Source organism: Astyanax mexicanus, chromosome 1 (genome assembly GCF_023375975.1).
Source record: "Astyanax mexicanus isolate ESR-SI-001 chromosome 1, AstMex3_surface, whole genome shotgun sequence".
NCBI lineage: Eukaryota > Metazoa > Chordata > Actinopteri > Characiformes > Acestrorhamphidae > Astyanax > Astyanax mexicanus.
The window spans coordinates 47,274,568-47,293,062 of NC_064408.1; the positions used below are offsets into that span (position 1 = coordinate 47,274,568).

General features: G+C 40.7%; 1 protein-coding gene across 12 annotated transcripts in view; it reads left to right on the forward strand.

The window, feature by feature from the left end:
- LOC103035149 (tripartite motif-containing protein 16-like) overlaps window positions 1–18,495 on the forward strand; it is a 204,234-nt gene that overhangs the window by 111,378 nt on the left and 74,361 nt on the right. The gene's annotated exons all lie outside the window — the stretch shown is intronic.

Genomic DNA, 18,495 nt, shown 5'->3' on the forward strand with positions numbered 1-18,495 from the left:
ATAAACTGTGATGAGATTGTTTCTGATAGCTGGTTAAAAAGACACAAATTAAAACACACAGATCAAACCCACTGTGTGCTTAATAAAATGCAGCTTGTGTCTAGTCAGTTTGCTAAGTGCGGACCACGCCTTATAGAAGTAGAAAAGGAAGAAAAAGGGGAGGGAACTCGGGGAAATTTGGGCTGGAGTTCTGAACTGCGTGCTGAAGAAGCGTGCAGTTATATCCCCCCCTTTTTATTTAATGAGAAGTGGAAGAGTAGAAAAAAGGGGGTTGTTGGGGAGGAGGTGGGTTGCGAAGTTTTCGTCACGAGAGATAGTTAGTTAGGGGAGGTATTTATAGGACGGTTGATTGATACGGGGTGGAGTTAGAACGTAGAGTTCGGGCGTGGTCCTTCTCCCAAACTTTTGTTATTACATAACATCATTTTGCTAAGTGCGGACCACGCCTTATAGAAGTAGAAAAGGAAGAAAAAGGGGAGGGAACTCGGGGAAATTTGGGCTGGAGTTCTGAACTGCGTGCTGAAGAAGCGTGCAGTTATATCCCCAAAATATGGAGCTTATAATGAAGCTAGTTTGAGATGAGCCTGTCTCAAATCGTCTGGTTTGGAACGGATGTATAAGTGGTACGCCTGAGAAGACCACCGTCCGAGAAGCTTGATGACGTGCTCGGGGATTCCTTGTCTGGAGGCGTTGGATGCTGCACCGATGCGGAATGAGTGGGCGGAGAATTGGTCTGGTGAGTAACCGTTGACTGAAAGGATGCGGCGGAAATGTGTGTGGAACCAGTGCCTTGTGATTATACTACCAGATTCCGTAGTGAACAGAGTATCCGAAGGTGATGCTTGTTGAGAGAGCCGGAGATTTAGGTGGTGGACGAGTGGTTCGCACGGGCTGAGGGGTGAGCCAAGTTTAAACAGATGGAGGATCGTGGTTTTGCCAAGTTGGTCAGTTTTGCTTCGCTTGATTTTAAAGGTGAGAGTATCCGAGTCCAGGATGCTGAGATCTGATATGAGGGGGTATGAAAAGGAGTTGAGGGAGATTTTTAGTGAAGTGAATTCTGAGCATCTGAGGAATCCGAAGTATGCCAGGAGAAATAGCGATTGGAGCGTGGAGGATGTTGTCGGAGGGTAAAAGCCTGATCGGAGGGTTTGAATGCAACGATGGAGGATTTCTGGTGAGATGGGAGCTCGTTCGTGTGAGTATGGAGTTTCTGATTTTTGGATTCCTTTCAGGAGAAGGGAAATTTGAGGGTGATTAGAGGAAGGGTGTGGTATGCCAGTAATTAGTTTAGTGAAAAAATTGATAGCTGCCAGATGGACTCTGAGTGATGAGGAACGGGCTGAATGTTGAGTGTGAATGAAAGTAATATAAGCTGCTATTACGGATGGATGATGAGAAGGGAAAGATATATTATGTGTGGAGTGGAAATTTTTGTATGCTTTCCAGCTTGACCAGTAAGTAGAGAGTGTCTGTGGGGAAACGGCTGAAAGGATGGTTTGTTGTGCTTGGAGGATTAGTTCGTTCAGACGGGGGTTAGGTGTAGTGTAGTTAGTGAAAATGGAGGTACCGGCGTTGGGTTGCAGTCTGCATGCGGAGCCAAGGATCTGAATTTCTGGAATTGAAAGCGAGAAAGAGAGTCAGCAATAGAGTTGGATAAACCTGGGATGTGGACAGCTTTAATTATAAACTGATGCTTAATGGAGTGCCAAGTGAGGCGACGGATAAAAGGCATTATGTCTAGCGATTTTGATCGACTTTTGTTGATGTGGACCGCGGCGAGATTGTCTGAATGGAGTAAAATTGATTTTCCTGACCATTCATGTCCCCAAAGGAGGGCAGCGACGAGGACCGCATATAAGTCCAGAGAGCGCAGAAGAATCGCGCGGCTGCGCGGCGGAGCACATGAAGTTCTCCGGCCAAGCAGAAGCGACCAGAGGAAGGAGCGGCATCTGTGAATAGCTTGATATCAAAAGAGCTGGAAGCTGCGTTGGCGTAGAAGAAAAACCCGGTCGATTGCAGAGGAGGCACAGCCAGAAATGGAGCTCTGACGTGCAGTATCAGTTGAGCATAACAAATGGTGGAGGGCTCGGACGAAAAGCCAAGCGGAGGAGGCGGGAAATGAAAGAACGACCCTGGGTTAGATTTTGGGTTGTGAATAAAGTGGCCGAGGGGGGGGGGGGGGGGGGAAAGACGGTGCTAGGTACGGGCGGGGAGACTTGAAAGGAGGCGGAGTCCAGAAAGATCCCAAGAAACTCGAGAGATGTGGAGGGACCAACGGAGTTCTCCGACGGCGGGGCACGGAGGCGAGTGAAAGCGCTGGTCGTGGCTTCAAGACCCATCAAGAGGGGCGAGGAAGGAGGACCGACGACGAAGTTACCCAGGAGGTGGAGCACGAACTGGGGCCCGTGTTAAGCAAATCCAGCAGAGCGCCTTAGCAAAGGAATCGAAGCTTGGGGTTACTTTGCACCCGAAGCAAGGTGAACTGAAAAACGGACTCTGAAAAGGCGCCAGGAGTCAGGATGGAGAGGGAGGATTTTGAAAGCCGAAACCACGTCAGCCTTAGACAGCCAGGCCCATCGCGGGATGGGGAGCTTCGTCCCGCAAACATACGTCAATGAAGTTCCAGATCCAGGGCGTCTTGGAATGTAGCAGGGTTCCAGTGTTGGAGATGAACCGCAGCGCGAGCTGAGAGGGGGCGGCGCTGTAGATAGAGAATGAAGGTCATGAAGCTCCAGCAAGGAGCTGAGCGGGTGCTGCAGCCCGGTGAGAAACGGCGAGAGAGGAGGCGGGAAGAGAATTGACGGAGTAAAGGAAGGAGAAAGGCTGGCTGGAAGGGACGGGTTGGAGAAGTGTTGCCAACTGCTCAGTAAGGAAAGTAGCCATTGGCTGCAATTTGTGATGAAAACCCCTTAAATGTTAGAATGTTACAAATGAACTCTAACAAATGAACTACGTCCGTTGCTTTTATAAATAGGCAGAGACTTCTGAAAATAACTCCATTTTAACGTAAATTACATGATTAAGTTTTTTTTTTTTTTTTTTTTTTTTGTGACAGTCAGCGGCGGCTTTAGGTATGCGCAGTTCGTTGCAGCGTGTTTGAAGAGCGGTGTGAGTGTGTGGTCTGACTGAGACTGCGCTGTGAGTGTCGTGGGCGGGGCTCGCGGCAGCACCTGCTGCTCGCTGAGGAGAAACTGAAGAGCATGTGTGTTCATTTAAACTCTCAATAACAAACAAAAACTAAGTCGGCAAGTTGGCAACACTGTTGGAGAACAGCAGGAGGAACGCAGAAATGGAGAAGGAGGATGACCGAGAGAGGGGGTTTGAACGACTGAGGGGAAGAGGGAAACGAGAAAGACGAGAGAAACGAGGCGCTGAGGCGAAGTTGGTGCCGCGCCAGGTGTGCGAGAGCTGCAGCAGCGGCGAGGGGGTTTGGACGACAGAGGGAGGGGGAGTTGGACGACAGAGGGAGGGGGAGTTGGACGACAGAGGGAGGGGGAGTTGGACGACAGAGGGAGGGGGAGTTGGACGACAGAGGGAGGGGGAGTTGGACGACAGAGGGAGGGGGAGTTGGACGACAGAGGGAGGGGGAGTTGGACGACTGAGGGAGGGGGAGTTGGACGACTGAGGGGAAGAGAGACGAGAGAGACGAGAGACGAGGCGCTGAGGCGAAGTTGGTGCCGCGCCAGGGGTGCGAGAGCTGCAGCGGCGGCGAGTTGAGCGGGTGACGTCATCAGGCCGCGACACTGGTGCGGCTCATGTGCGCTGTTCAGAGGTTCAGTGAAAAGTTCCGCTTTTGGAGCAGAACGGGGGAAAGGGACGCCACGGTCCTTCAAAAACCCGCTGCAGCTTAACAACAGTCCAATCGGACATGCGAGGAGGCTGGGACTTACTAGGAGAGAGGGGCTCAGGGCCGGCGAGGCCGGCCGAGGAAGACGGGCGTCCGGAGCGACTAGCCCGCGCAGGAGGAGTAGGGGGAGAAGAGCGGCGGGAGCGCCGAGATCCGGGGGTGCACTGGTGAGGACGACCGACCCGGGAGGAAGAATAAGCAGTAGCCGGAGTAGAACCAGGAGTAGCCGGAATGGAGATTACGGAATTCAGACGACGAGCCCAGCGAGGTGGAGTAGGGGAAGGGGGAGAAGAGCAACGGGAGCGCCGAGATCCGGGGGTGCACTGGTGAGGACGACCGACCCGGGAGGAAGAATAAGCAGTAGCCGGAGTAGAACCAGGAGTAGCCGGAATGGAGATTACGGAATTCAGACGACGAGCCCGGCGAGGTGGAGCAGGAGTGGAGACAGGCTGGCTAGGAGGGAAGAGGTCCTCGTCGGAGGCGGTGAGTTAAAGGTCCATGGTGGAGAACAAGCTAATGCGAGCAGGCGGGTGCGGCAGATTCGACTGATGCGAAGTTTTCGTCACGAGAGATAGTTAGTTAGGGGAGGTATTTATAGGACGGTTGATTGATACGGGGTGGAGTTAGAACGTAGAGTTCGGGCGTGGTCCTTCTCCCAAACTTTTGTTATTACATAACATCATTTAGATTAACTTTGTAAATAGATATATAGCTTGTGCCTGATCAGCCAATAACTATTTCATTTTCAAATTGTGTTCATTCATTTAGGATTGCAGGACTTATTGTGAGCTATAATAAACGAAAATGTATTTCGCCATACCTGTTAAGTCTCCCGTTTTGGCCAGGAAACTACCGTATTTTGCCCCTTTTTCCCGCCGTCCTCCCGTATTAGTATATTTCCGGAAATTTCCCATATTTTATTTAAAAAAAAACACTTATTAATGAGGCCACTGACTGCTGTGTAAATGGAAAATCTCTTAACGCCAATCACGGTGCCAGTTCAGGGAGAATGTTCCACCTTTCAGGAGAATTTTTTTTTTTTACATTTTGTCACCTAACAACCACAAACTTAAATGTATTTGATCAAGATCTTAAGTGATAAACCATCACAAAGTAGCACATAATTGTGAAGTGGAATGAAAATGATACATTGTTTTTATAAAATAAAAATCTGAAAAGTGTGATGTGCAAAAGTCACTCTAAAACCCCTAAATAAAATCTAGTGCAGTCAATCGCCTTCAGAAGTCCAGCTGTGTGTAATTTTGTCTCAGTATAAATACAGCTGTTCTGAATTGACCTCAGTGGTGTGTTAGAGAATACCAGTGAACAAACAGCATCATAAAGACCAAGGAACTCACCAGACAGGTCAGAGATAAAGTTGTGGAGAAGTTTAAAGCAGGGTTAGGTAAAAAAAAACATATCACAAGCTTTGAGCATGCCAAAGGGCACTGTACAATCCATCATCCAAAAATGGAAAAAGTATAATACAACTGCAAACCTTCCAACACATGGCCATTCACCAAAACTGACAGATCGAGCAAGGAGAGCACTGGTCAGAGAAGCAGCCAAGAGGCCCATAGTCACTCTGGAGGAGCTGCAGAAATCCACAGCTTAGGTGGAAGTATCTGTCCTCAGGACAACTAGAAGTCATGCACTCCACAAATCTGGCCGTTATTGAAGAGTGGCAAGAAGAAATCCACTGAACTCTAACTGTTAGTAGTTTGGTATGCACTAGTTAGGGATCAGTGGCAGATGCTAATCTTTCAAGGAGGGGAAGTTCAATTTCAGGCTACATCTTAAAATGTGTCGGTTTATTTACACATAAATTCTACCCTCCCTGAGATGGTTTCATCAAGAGGCATGGCCAACAGTACATTTTATTTGTTACAGCACTTTCAGTCCGCCAGCTCACTTTGTCATACCAGGACAGCTGAAAATACCTGTTACTTTTCCCCACCTTTTGCACTAAATTAATCTGAGCAGTTGATCTGCCCTGCTGTTTTTTTTTTTTTTTCGTAAGGAAGACTTTCAAATGGCTTTGCCAAAATCCGGTCCACAACATTAAAACTGACTGACATTATGTACAGCTTGCTCACTAGCTAGGGACTGGAGCGAGGTTAGTGTGAAATGTGTCCGCCTGTGAGTGCTTTGTGACGGTGGAGGGGCTGAGCAGCACCCGCTGGACAGAAACTGTGATAGAAGTCAGAAAAAGTGATATAAGTCAGTCTCCAAACACAAGCAGCTACAAAAAAACACCAGAAATAAAGGCTGGATTTGTCGCTAGTCGTTTTTAACAAAGAAAATGTGTAGCTAAGAGGATTAGGAAAGTCTCCGGTTTAACTCAGAACAGAATGAAAATTTAAAACTCCCAGCACGGATGTTTACACTAAAAGATCGCTGATTCGCTCATTTCGCTGTCAATCAAAAAGGGATTCAGCCTCAGACAGATCATCCAATCATCACGCAGAAGCTGAGCGTCCGGGTCGGCCGAGGCCAGCCCACCGCTCCATAGACCCCCAGAGACGCTGAGCGTCCGATGGGCGGGACAAAGCTTAGCATTTATCCAATGACTCGTTTCCTTTCGCTGAACTCTTTGTTTCACTATTGAACTCAGCGCTCAGCGTCCGCACTGTTTAAAACACCGTGAAGCTGCGGGAATGAGTGAGAGGAAAGCCGCATTGTTACCAGTGATAAGAAGCTGATTCTGAACAAAAGATGAGCGCGCTGTAGCGCATAGTCAATGACATATACACACACAACAGTATATATTTGATCACTTGTTTTTTGACACCTTGCAGTCTTAACCTCCTGAGAACTGAGAAAAAAAAGTATTGTAATTTATGTTTTTTTGTGATTTCCTATCTCTTAGGAGTAAATAAAACAGATTACCATTTAGACTTTTTCAAATTTATTTTTATTTTTATTTTTATAGCATGTCCACTATAGTGGAAATCAGGATTATTGTAATCTACGGAACAATGAAACTTAACAAGTTAAACAATAACAATAATACCAGGATATATTGGACTTTCATTCTGTATTCATTTTAGTTTGTTGAATTTAGGGATTTTAAAGAAACAAGTTCTGTTTTCCTGAAAGCTTATTTATTCTCTTTTGCATTCGTTGTGACTTACTCATGTGTAATAATAATGAATGGCATAACCAGTAATGGCATAACCAATCTAATCAAAATGGTATGATGTTAATTATTTTATTTACTGTACTATCTGTTGCCAAGGACAGGCATTAGTTTAACAATGAATGGTTTATTTATCTTTTTTTACTGGATAAATACACTTATGGTAATCCTAGAACTAAATAAATCATACGTGCTAGTCCTGGCCCACAGAGGACGACGGCTTTCTTGCTGGTCCGTGTTCTCATCTGATGAGCTTCCTGCCTCATCAGAACTCCCTATCTCTTCTTCGTCAGGTTTAAACTCTTCCTCATCATGTTCCTCATCTGATAAATCTAAGTCTGAATCTCCCTCAATTATTTTGTACAAAATCTTCTTTGCTTCTTTTCTGTCTCCTAAATCAATGCATTAAAAATACTGGCTGTGAAAGACATGAAGATCATCCTGGTGTCCACTGTAGAGGACATTTATAAAATGGCTATTATTCAATCCCAAAAGTAATTAAACTGCTCTCAGACTTCATTAAATAATTCCTAACAACCTCAGAATGAATAAAATACATGAATTTCATAGTAGAAATGCAATAAATAAAGAATATTTTACTCATCCTTTCTCCTTCCATAAAATGTGCTTGTTGTTATAAAGCCATTTTGTAGAAACAGGAACTTGAATTTGTCAGTACCCCACCCCCCCCAAACATGTGGTATCACTGGAAAGCTCAGGATGTCCTCTTTAAGATACAGCAGGAATTATTAGTGTAACTCAAGCAAGTAAAATGTGAGATGCAGAAACATAATGTCCACTACAGAGGACACAAATGAATAGGCCAGGTCTCAGGAGGATCGCATCTGTTAGGGAGGTAGAACAGGTAGAACCTGTATAACATATAACTGTAGACAGTTCCAGGACTGGACTGGGACAAAAAATCGGCCCTGGCATTTTTGTTTAGACCGGCCCATAATTAGCAGTGCACAACCGACTTGCAATTAATGTATGTGGGGTTACAGAGAAGCATAATGTATCAACAACATATTAAATATAAGAAGTTTAGTGTAGTGCTGGGCAGTATACCGGTTAATGCGGTATACCGTTGTGCAATTTTAAACCGTAGAAACATGCTGGTTGTTCAAATACTGTCACTGTAACTCGCTGTTGCCAGCTGGGAGAAAGTAGGGAATTGTGGCTGATTTATGAAATCATGCCATGCAACTATATCTTAAAAGCATTTGACACTGTCTTACTCTTACTCAGGGTGGGCATATATTTTTTACACGTAGTTTAGTCATGCTTAAATTGCTTTTTTTACTTATCATTTATCCGTTTTTAAAAAACTGTTATTTCACTTGTTTGAGTACTTTTTAAAACATGTTAACCCACAGCATAGAGGATACAAATTCAAACTACTATGCAGCCTTTCAACACACCATTAACCTAAATATCTAAAATACTATGATGTAGCCTAAAATGGACACTTGCTGCTCATCCAACACTTCTCAGTATTGACCGTTTGCTATTTTATCAGAATAAGGGGGCATGACTACCAGATTGTGGGAAGTATGCAAATACCATATAATAGAGCTAACGTTACCCCATCACCTGTTACCTGTTTACGTGCTACACTTTTCCGCTCTGTCTTTTGGTTCTGTCTTTTGGTTCTGTCTCTTGGTTTCTGTCACAAGCCTGCTCTCCCTGTCTGCTGCTTCTGAGGACGCGGAGGCAACAGCAGCGAACATGCGTGTGATATTTACACATTTTGTAGCAGCTACAGTGAGACACTCCAGTTTCTCCACACGTAAATTCTCTAGTGGGAGTTCAGTGGACCACGCGGAGAGAGGGTGGGGCTGCTTTCGTCCTATATCCTGATTGGTTCAGTCCACTGTCTATATTGAAGACGGGCCAATGGGCCGCTCCCTCTATATTGTGGGCCGGTCTCTTGGGAAAAAAAGGAAAGAAAAAAATAAAATAATAACAAATCTTAACAGCATCGGCCCCTGAGGACTGTCGGCCCACCGGGAAAATGCCCGGTACGCCAGATTACCAGTCCAGCCCTGCTCTTGATTACATTCCAGAGGTTTTCAATGGGGTTCAGGGCTGGACATTGTGCTGGCCATGACACTGATCTGGTGGTCCTTCATCCACACCTTAATTGATCTAGCTGTGTGGAATTGAGCATTGTCCTGCTGGAAAAAACAGTCCTCAGATTTGGGGAACTTTGCCAGAGTAGAAGGAAGCAAGTTTTCTTCCAGGATAACCCTGTATGTGGCTTAGCTTAGAAAATGAAAATCCATCTGTCACCTCTGCTGCGGTCTGATAGCCGGAACAGTAACCAGCCAGGCTAGGCTAAGCTAAAGCAAGCTACACTAACCTAACCACAGTCCAGCCAGCTAACCAACACCACCCAGCAAAACAGGCTGAAATGCTCGCAAACGCATATCTTTTACCTGAAGATGACTCAGTGGAGCAGGAGAGGAGAGCTTCAGGGAGATTTCAACAGTTCTGTTACAGTTTACTTGTTGTGGAACTACTATTAAAGTATATTCATCATCAATTTTTTGAGGGTCTTTTATTTTCTTTATTCATTTTGTAAAAAAAAAACAGCTGTATAAAAGCAATAGAACACTCGAGGTTGTGTGTTATCGTGAATAACATCAGCTGTGATAATCTACGACATAACACAATCTCATGTCCTATTGCTTAAATACACCACTGGGAGCAGGACATGGGTCTCTGCAGCTAGGAGTACTGGGCGTGTCGAAAGGTGTGGGCGTGTTGAAAAGTGGTCGTCTATTGGTCTATAGGAGCTGGCGTTTCAGCGTGGCCGCCATTTTGGAGTCTGCAACCATGTGCCCCAAGTGCATTAATTTACACTGAGGAAGGAGTTTAATAAACCTATAATTAGTGATGGCAAAAGTGGGGCTTTTGGGTGATCGAATCAAATGAACCAATTGATTCGGAAAATGAATCTTGTGAGACGTTCGAATCATCACACGCCACAGGGACATCTAGTGGGCAACTAGGGCCTAAATCCACAACTTTTTCTTAACAGAAACAGAAGTGATGTGTTTTTTATGAAAAATTTAAGAAATATTCCCCCATAGCATGTTGTGTCCCTGAATAAATTTGAGTCATGAAAACATATTATTTTGCAGAGAACAGGGTTGTTTTAATGATGTCATTAAGATGTATTTTTCATTATGATACACAGTCAGTGGATTTATATAGCTGACATTATTCATTTTACATTGCAAGGTAGGCAAATGCTTGTGTAATACTTTATTTATTAAACATTACAAGTAATCAGTTGTTTTTATTATTAACAGGATCTGTTCCACAGTGCTTGGACTGCTGGGTTGCTGGAATTGAGAGATATTTTTTTATAATTGAAACAGATGAAGAAAGACGGCAGAGTGTCTGAGCCAGTAATCCATAGGGTCTTTCCTCTGGGCAGATATGAGACCAAGCATTCTGATCTCAGACCAGCTGCTTGAACGTAAGTGCGGACTAAAACGCACGAAAAGATTTAAAATATTTCGAAACTGCGTGACGTAATGAAACCTGTTTTTGGAACAGTCGTTCGAAACAGTGTTTCGGAACACCGTGATTCAAATGAATCGATTTAGTTCGTAGTAATTTTAACAGTTCTATAAGGACTACAAAGACTACCAGGACTACTGCTATTTGCAGTTGGTTAATTCTTTACTGAAGCTAACTAGTAGTGATGGGCACAGCAGCTCTTTTAGATTAACTAATCATTAGATCCGTTCACTAAAAAGATTTGTTCAAAAGATTTGTTCATTCGAACAAATCTTTTGTGCTGCTCGTCTGTGACGTACCGGAGAAGCTGTGCTGTGCTTGTTTGGTGATGAGGGCTAACAGTGCTGTAAACACGCTGCTTTATCAGTTGTAGACACAGAAGAAATGTCATGTTTCAGTCGTGATTACAATAAAGTAAACATTTCACGGTAAAAGAGACAAATTAATGATGGTTGTTATTATTTACTTTCTGATGGAAAAAGTAGCTTACATGCAGGTGGAATTTCCACTATGAATATAAATTTAATCCGTTTAATCACAACAAAATTCTACTGCATTTGTTTTTCTTCAGATGTAAATTATTATAGTGAATATTTAAATGTAAATAAAAGAACGAATGTAAGAAATGTAAAATGCAATTATATTGTCACCTAAAATACAGATAAAATCAACATAGGGTGCTGGAATAAAGAATGCATGATAAATTGGACTGTAAAATTGGTTGTGAGGATTTCTGAATTCAAATTTAATTTGATGAGTAAAAAATATCAGAGTGCAGGTCTGTGTGTGTGTGTGTGTGTGTGTGTGTGCGCGCGCGCTGGGAGAGATTTATATATATATATATGAAACATATAATCCACAATGTTATGTTGGTATTTTAGATAAAAGTGCCAGTAGAAAGAGGGGGTTTATGACAGTGCTGTATACATTTATTACACTCTGCAACTGCAGGAGGAGCACACGAGCACAAAATCTTTTAATAAACAGTGATAATGGAACTGTGGTATAATCACAATAATACACTCGGGGTTCGTGCTATAACGTGTCATATTGGCACTGTTCAATTAAGTGAAACCCCTCAGCTGTACAACACTTTCCTACACTCATATAGAGATAAAATGAGGAAGATCAGAATCAGAGCTTTATTCTGAAGGTGAGAGACAGATACAGGTTTACAGTGGCTGTAGAGACTCAAAACTACAAAACACCAGTCACACATGTGAGAGCAGAGAAAAACAAAACAAGCATATGACCTGTCTATTTGCATAACCTGCTGATGCCAGGTGAGGGAGCCATTACAATACGTTTTTTAAAAATAGAGAGATTTAGGAGGGAAATTTAGGAATACTTACGTTTTCTCATGGAAATGTTAGTTATGTTGACCAAATGATAAATGTACATCTCTCTGAAATGTTGGAAATGGGAAAATGGGTCATTTGTTCAGTGAAGTGTGATGCAATATCTAGAAAAGAGTCTCCAGCTAAGCCCTCAAGACCTCGTCTTTATTGGTGCCAAACCTGGGTTTAAACAACACTTTACTTTATAGATTTGTCAAATATTATCCACAACTGTGCACACTTTTATCTAAAGTAATGCTACACACACCACAACATTTCAGTTCAATTCCCTGTGCTATTCTCCACATCTGAGATAAAATATGCTAGGTAGTTCTTGTCGAATGGCTGTCTTTAATTCTAGTGATTAAATGTCCTTGTTCAGTACACCATTATACAAATTACCTGCTGTGCAAAATGCTTATTTAATCTAACGTTCTCCCCTTCAGTAACTCCCTGTTAATATTCTATCTTGTAACTTGAAAGATGGTTCAGTGCAAACACATAGATTAATATGCTTTACTCACATAAATGATTCCTTCTTAACACTTGTCACATGCTCTAGGGGACGACCCAATCAAAGCCCAATAAGATGCAGTTCTAAGCTTAAAACACCATTTATTTACTGTTTACCATTTAGGATGGATCAACATGTCTTACAAACATGGCCCAACTGCCCCATGGCCTACATCATGTGCTTTTTTAGGATAAACTGTCTTTTATTATTTCATTTACTCCAACAAATTGTAACTATTTCGGTAACACTTTATAATACTGTTCCATAGTTAATAGGCAACTAAGCAGTAACTAAGCAGTAACTAATTAATAGTGCTGCATTAACACATAAATATTTTCTATTAACTACCAGGGAGTACTGAATAATTACTCAGTAGATAGTACTGAACTAATGATAATAGTAGTTCACTATTAACTTCACAATAATTACTGAGACTTACATATCTCCCAGAGAACTACTTACTAATGATGTCTTCTTTATAATAACTACTTATTAATTACTGCTCAAATCAACATTAACTACTGAAAACCCTTACATGCCACCTGGGGAACTATAGATCTAAATCAGTCTACACAAACAATTACATCAGTGGTGATATTAAAGGCATATTTGAGTGACACCATTTGTAGTAGTAGTAACCTTAATTACCTTATTATCATCATTATCTTCCAAATATTAGCAACATATAGTAAAATACTACAGTGTGTCGTAATCTGCTTAAACCCCATTTTTAAAAGGAAAAAAAATAATAAAAAATAACGTAATATTATTACATAGTAGACATTATTTATGTTCTCCAGAAGACTGAGTGTACTCAATTTTGTTTTAATGGTCACTGCTTTAATTGTCAGCACCAACCTTATAAACGTTCATCTTTAGCCTAGCAGTCTCACAGACTTTTAAAGCCCATTATTAGGGTAATTACGGTAATTCCACAGCACCGGACCGCTAGCCTCTATCAGTGTGTTTATCTGCTGCTGCAGGTTACTCTAACAGTGGTGATATTAAAGTCAGTGACACCACTTATCATATATTAACCTTACGTACCTTAGTTTGCTTAATATCTTCCAAATGTTAGATACACTGAAATGTGCAGTAGTCTGTTTAACCCCCATTTTTGTAATGTTCTGTCAGTGTGTTACAGGTGTTTATTCGGTAACACTTTATTTTAAGGAACACAAATTAGGCGCTTATTAATGTCTTATTATTTGCTTAACAAAGCCAAAATTAGACATTTATAAATGATTTATTCACTACTTATTTGGCTTCATTCTGTGTAAGTGTTATTGGTGCTTAATTAGTGGTCTGTTATGTAGAAATGATTAATAATGGCTGTATTAGTTCTTAATTAGTTCAGAATAAACGGCTTGTACTCTTGGGAATAATTTGATATATCTTAGTAATTCTATATATATAGGAATAATTTAGCATATTTGGGAATAATTTGATATATTTGGAACAATTTAGTATATTTAGGAATTATTTGATATATTTGTTTACTTTCTGGTGCTATGTAACTAATATCCCTTATGAAACATAATAAATGGCAATATATTGGAAAATATAGTGCAATATATTAAATAATAAGTTTTCATATATGGAAAAAAGGACATCTATTGTTTAATATATGACAATTTATGCATGGACCATTTATGTCTATATATTGGTAAATATAAAAACATACCACAATAAAGACAAAATCTCTAAACTGCTAAGCTGCAATATTTTTTTAGACCAAATGCTTTTTTTTTTTTTGTATTTATTAGTGTCTTTCTTAGTTAAGCATTTCACAAAAGAGACAAAAGCGTACCATGGTTTAAAATACATCCTGAATGTGCCAATAAAGGTCCACAGTTACAAACCCAATAAACAAAATACATTTACATCATCTACAATTACTTAAATAAAGCGGTCATATTCATGTTTGCATATTAAAAATTTTAATGTAACAAAGATTGACAAGTTATTACATTTTTTTTTGCCCAAATGCTACATACATTACACAGACCTAGCCCAAAATCTTATATTTAGGTGTATTACACTTATACAGTCTATTAATTTTACTTTGTGATTTATCATTAATTTTGTGTATAAGGGCATACGAATATTATTATATTATATTATATTATATTATATTTTTATTATATTGCTAATAATGTATTACATTTTTTTAATGTATTACATAATTTTAAATAATTGCAAGAAAAAAAAAGCATTAGCTATGGTCAGTGTGAATCACCACATACAACAGTTCCTGTAAATGTGCTGTGTCTCAGTTGTAACCTACTGAAAATACCCTCCCTCTCCTTAAATCATAATTGTTACATTTTCAGTTTGAAGATTGAGCAAAAATGTACCCGTTGTTTTCAGACAAGCCAAATTTGGCAGGATAACCGCGAACCTGGCAACTCTGGGGAAAAGCGTTCTGTGATTGGACTGCAAGAGCAGAAGATTTACAGCGCGATAGGGCGGGACTAAGCTTTGGATGATGTTCGGAGAAAAGACGCTAAAATTGGCTCTCAGATTGAATGAACTGAATGAATATACAGGTTATGGTTTGCCCTCGTTTCTTGGACGGAGGGACCAATGCAGTGAGCACTGTGTCAACCAGCTGGATAACTGACTCTGATCCAACAGAAACCTCCCCGCAGTCCTTCTAAAGTTATCTGGCAAGGTGAGTCCTTAATTTTAACCTAGCTTTAAGGTAACTAGCTACTTTATCTTTAGTTTAACTAGCCAACGTAGCTACCAGCTAACCTAGCTTTAAGTTAACTAGTTACCTTTGCTTTAATGTAACTAGCTAGCTTAGCTTTATTTTAACTAACCAGCCTAGCTTTAATTTAACTAGCTAGCTTAGCTTTATTTTAACTAGCCAGACTAGTTTTAATGTAACTAGCTAGCTTAGCTTTATTTTAACTAACCAGCCTAACTTTAATTGAACTAGCTAGCTTAGCTTTATTTTAACTAGCTAAACTAACTTTAACTTAACTAGCTAACCTAGCTTTAATTTAACTAGCTAAGCAAGCTTTAATTAAACTAGCTAACCAATCTTTAATTTTACTAGCTAACCTAACTTTAAGTTAACTAGCTACCTTTGCTTTAATTGAACTAGCTAGTTAACTAGCTAACCTAGTTTTAAGTTATAATTTATAGCTAGCTAACCTAGCATTCATTTATAAGTTATAATTAGCTAACCTATCTTTAATTTATGTTATAACTAGTTAACCTATCTTTAATTTTGGATTTATTACTAGCTAACCTAGCTTTAATTTATAAGTTATAACTAGCTAACTTAGCTTTATTTTAACTAGCTAAACTAACTAATTTAACTAGCTAACCTAGCTTTAATTTAACTAGCTAAGCAAGCTTTAATTAAACTAGCTAACCTAGCTTTAATTTAACTAGCTAACCTAACTTTAATTTAACTAGCTAACCAAGCTTTAATTTAACTAACTAACACAGCTTTAATTTAACTAGCTAACCTAACTTTAATTTAACTAGCTAACCTAGATTTAATTTAACTATCTAGTCTAGCTTTAATTTAACTAACTAACCTAACTTTAATTTAACTAGCTAACCTAGCTTTAATTTAACTAGCTAACCTAGCTTTAATTTAACTAGCTAACCTAACTTTAATTTAACTAGCTAACCTAGCTTTAATTTAACTAGCTAACCTAACTTTAATTTAACTAGCTAACCTAGCTTTAATTTAACTATCTAACCTAACTTTAATTTAACTAGCTAACCTAACTTTAAGTTAACTAGCTACCTTTGCTTTAATTGAACTAGATAACCTAGCTTTAAGTTATAATTTATAGCTAGCTAACCTAGCATTCATTTTTAAGTTATAATTAGCTAACCTATCTTTAATTCATGTTATAACTAGTTAACCTATCTTTAATTTTGGATTTATTACTAGCTAACCTAGCTTTAATTTATAAGTTAGAACTAGCTAACTTAGCTTTAAGTTAACTAGTTAGCTAGCTAAATTAGCTTTGAGATATGTTTTAATTAGCTAATCTAGCTATCTCACTTTATCCCATGAAATAGCTATGCTAATTTATTTTGTATTAAGGATTTAGCTGTACATTATTAAACTATCACAGTTTACCTTTAAATTAGGCTTGTTAGCGGTGGGTTCCAAATACTGAAACTTGTTTTTAATCTAAGAGTATTCGGACCCACTTGTAACTAAGTAGCATTGGGTTGCTGGTGGTCATTGTTTGTTTATTTCTCATTTTCTTCCTTTGTTATAAGGTGAAACTGGGGAAGGAAGGCACCAACACTGTCTCAGCCCATTGTTGGAAGACTGCAAAAGCACAAGCTACAGCCAGTGGGACGGCACGAGTGCTACTGATGGAACTCTTGAATGTTGATGTTTTTCTGAACTTTAAGCATACCTTTATCTGTTTTTGTATTATACATATAGTAGTATATGGTAGTATATATTCTTGAATTTATAGTGAAGTGTATTGTTAAATATATAATAAAATAAATTGTGATGTGTGGTAATAGATGGTCATTCGTTAGTTCGTTCGTTATCCGCTAAGATTGATCGTTTTCGGGAAACCCACCCCTGACTCGTTCTTTACTCACGTCGTTCGTTACTTCGTTCGTTATTCGCTAAGATTGATCGTTTTCGGGAAACCCACCCCTGATCTACAGAAACACCTGGGGTGGGTTTCCCGAAAACGATCAATCTTAGCGAATAACGAACGAACTAACGAATGACGTGTGTAAAGAACGAGCCAGTTCTGCGAGTGTTTCCCAAAGAGCTTCGCAAAGTGAAAATTAACGAACGAGGTTAAAGAACATCTTTGTTGACTCCTCCCCCGAAACAGCGCGCTCAATCGATCCACAAATATCGATTCAACACTGCAATATGCAGTATTTATTCACTATTACACCCTAAAAATGGCGCTAAAATGGCGCTGCTCTGTCGGCAACATGGAGGAGGGCTCCTGCTGCACTTTGTCTTTTTGTGGTGTTTTTTGTCACCCCCCAGTCCCATATCTGGCTGTTTGAGGATTACTTTGCAGTGGACTCTTTGTGCAGTGCTCTGTGCCTTTAACGGCGGGCGGCGTATGGAAGAAGTTAAACGTAACAGAGCTTTGTTTTTAGCATTAGCATGGCTAGTGCTGTCGGACCAGGTTCTCCGGGGCAGTGCTACCGAGACCATGAGCAGTGGCCAGCTAACCTACAGTTCAACGGAGTTGCTCCAACTACGACACACTGGTTTGTTACCACCAGTGGGGTTGTTGAGCGATGTACCAAGGGAGCTACTCATTCCTCCAGATGCAGGAGATCGGCAGTGGAGGAAACCCAGAAAGAGGGGACGGAGGGGCGGCATTAGGCAGCGTGTCCGAAGAACAAACAAACTGCCACTGCCGTCTATGATTCTCTGCAATTCCCGTTCACTTAAAAACAAGTTGGACAATCTACGCCAGTATGTTGGAGCTTGTTGTGAATTCCGTATGTCTTCTGTGTTGGCTTTTACTGAAACATGGTTTGGAGACGATCTACCGGATAATTTCATTCAAATTGACGGATTTTCCCATGTGAGACTGGACAGAGATGCAAACTCTGGCAAAGGTAAGGGAGGGGGTGTGTGCGTTTATATAAGAGACAGCTGGTGCCGGAATATTGCAATCAGGGGAAAAATATGTAACCCCGACTTAGAACTGCTGTGCGTCACCCTGCGCCCATATTACCTGCCAAGAGAATTTACTAACATCTTTGTGTGCATTGTTTATGTTCCACCAAGTGGGAACGCAAAGAGCGCAGCTAAACAAATCTCTGACTGTGTGCACAACCTCTTAGAGAGTAAACCGGATGCACCCCTGCTGATACTAGGTGACTTGAATCACTGCATATTGGAAAATAATCTCCCTGGATTCTATCAATATGTTAAATGTAGCACTAGAAATAATAGAATACTCGATAAGTGCTACGGTAATATTAAGAATGCTTATACAGCCAAAGCCAGACCACCTCTTTGTAGTTCTGACCATAATGTTATCCATCTGCTTCCAACTTACCGGTCAGTGTTTAAGTCCTGTAAGCCTGAAATACAAACTGTGAAGGTTTGGACAGACGACAAGAAAGAGGAGCTGAAAGGCTGTTTTCT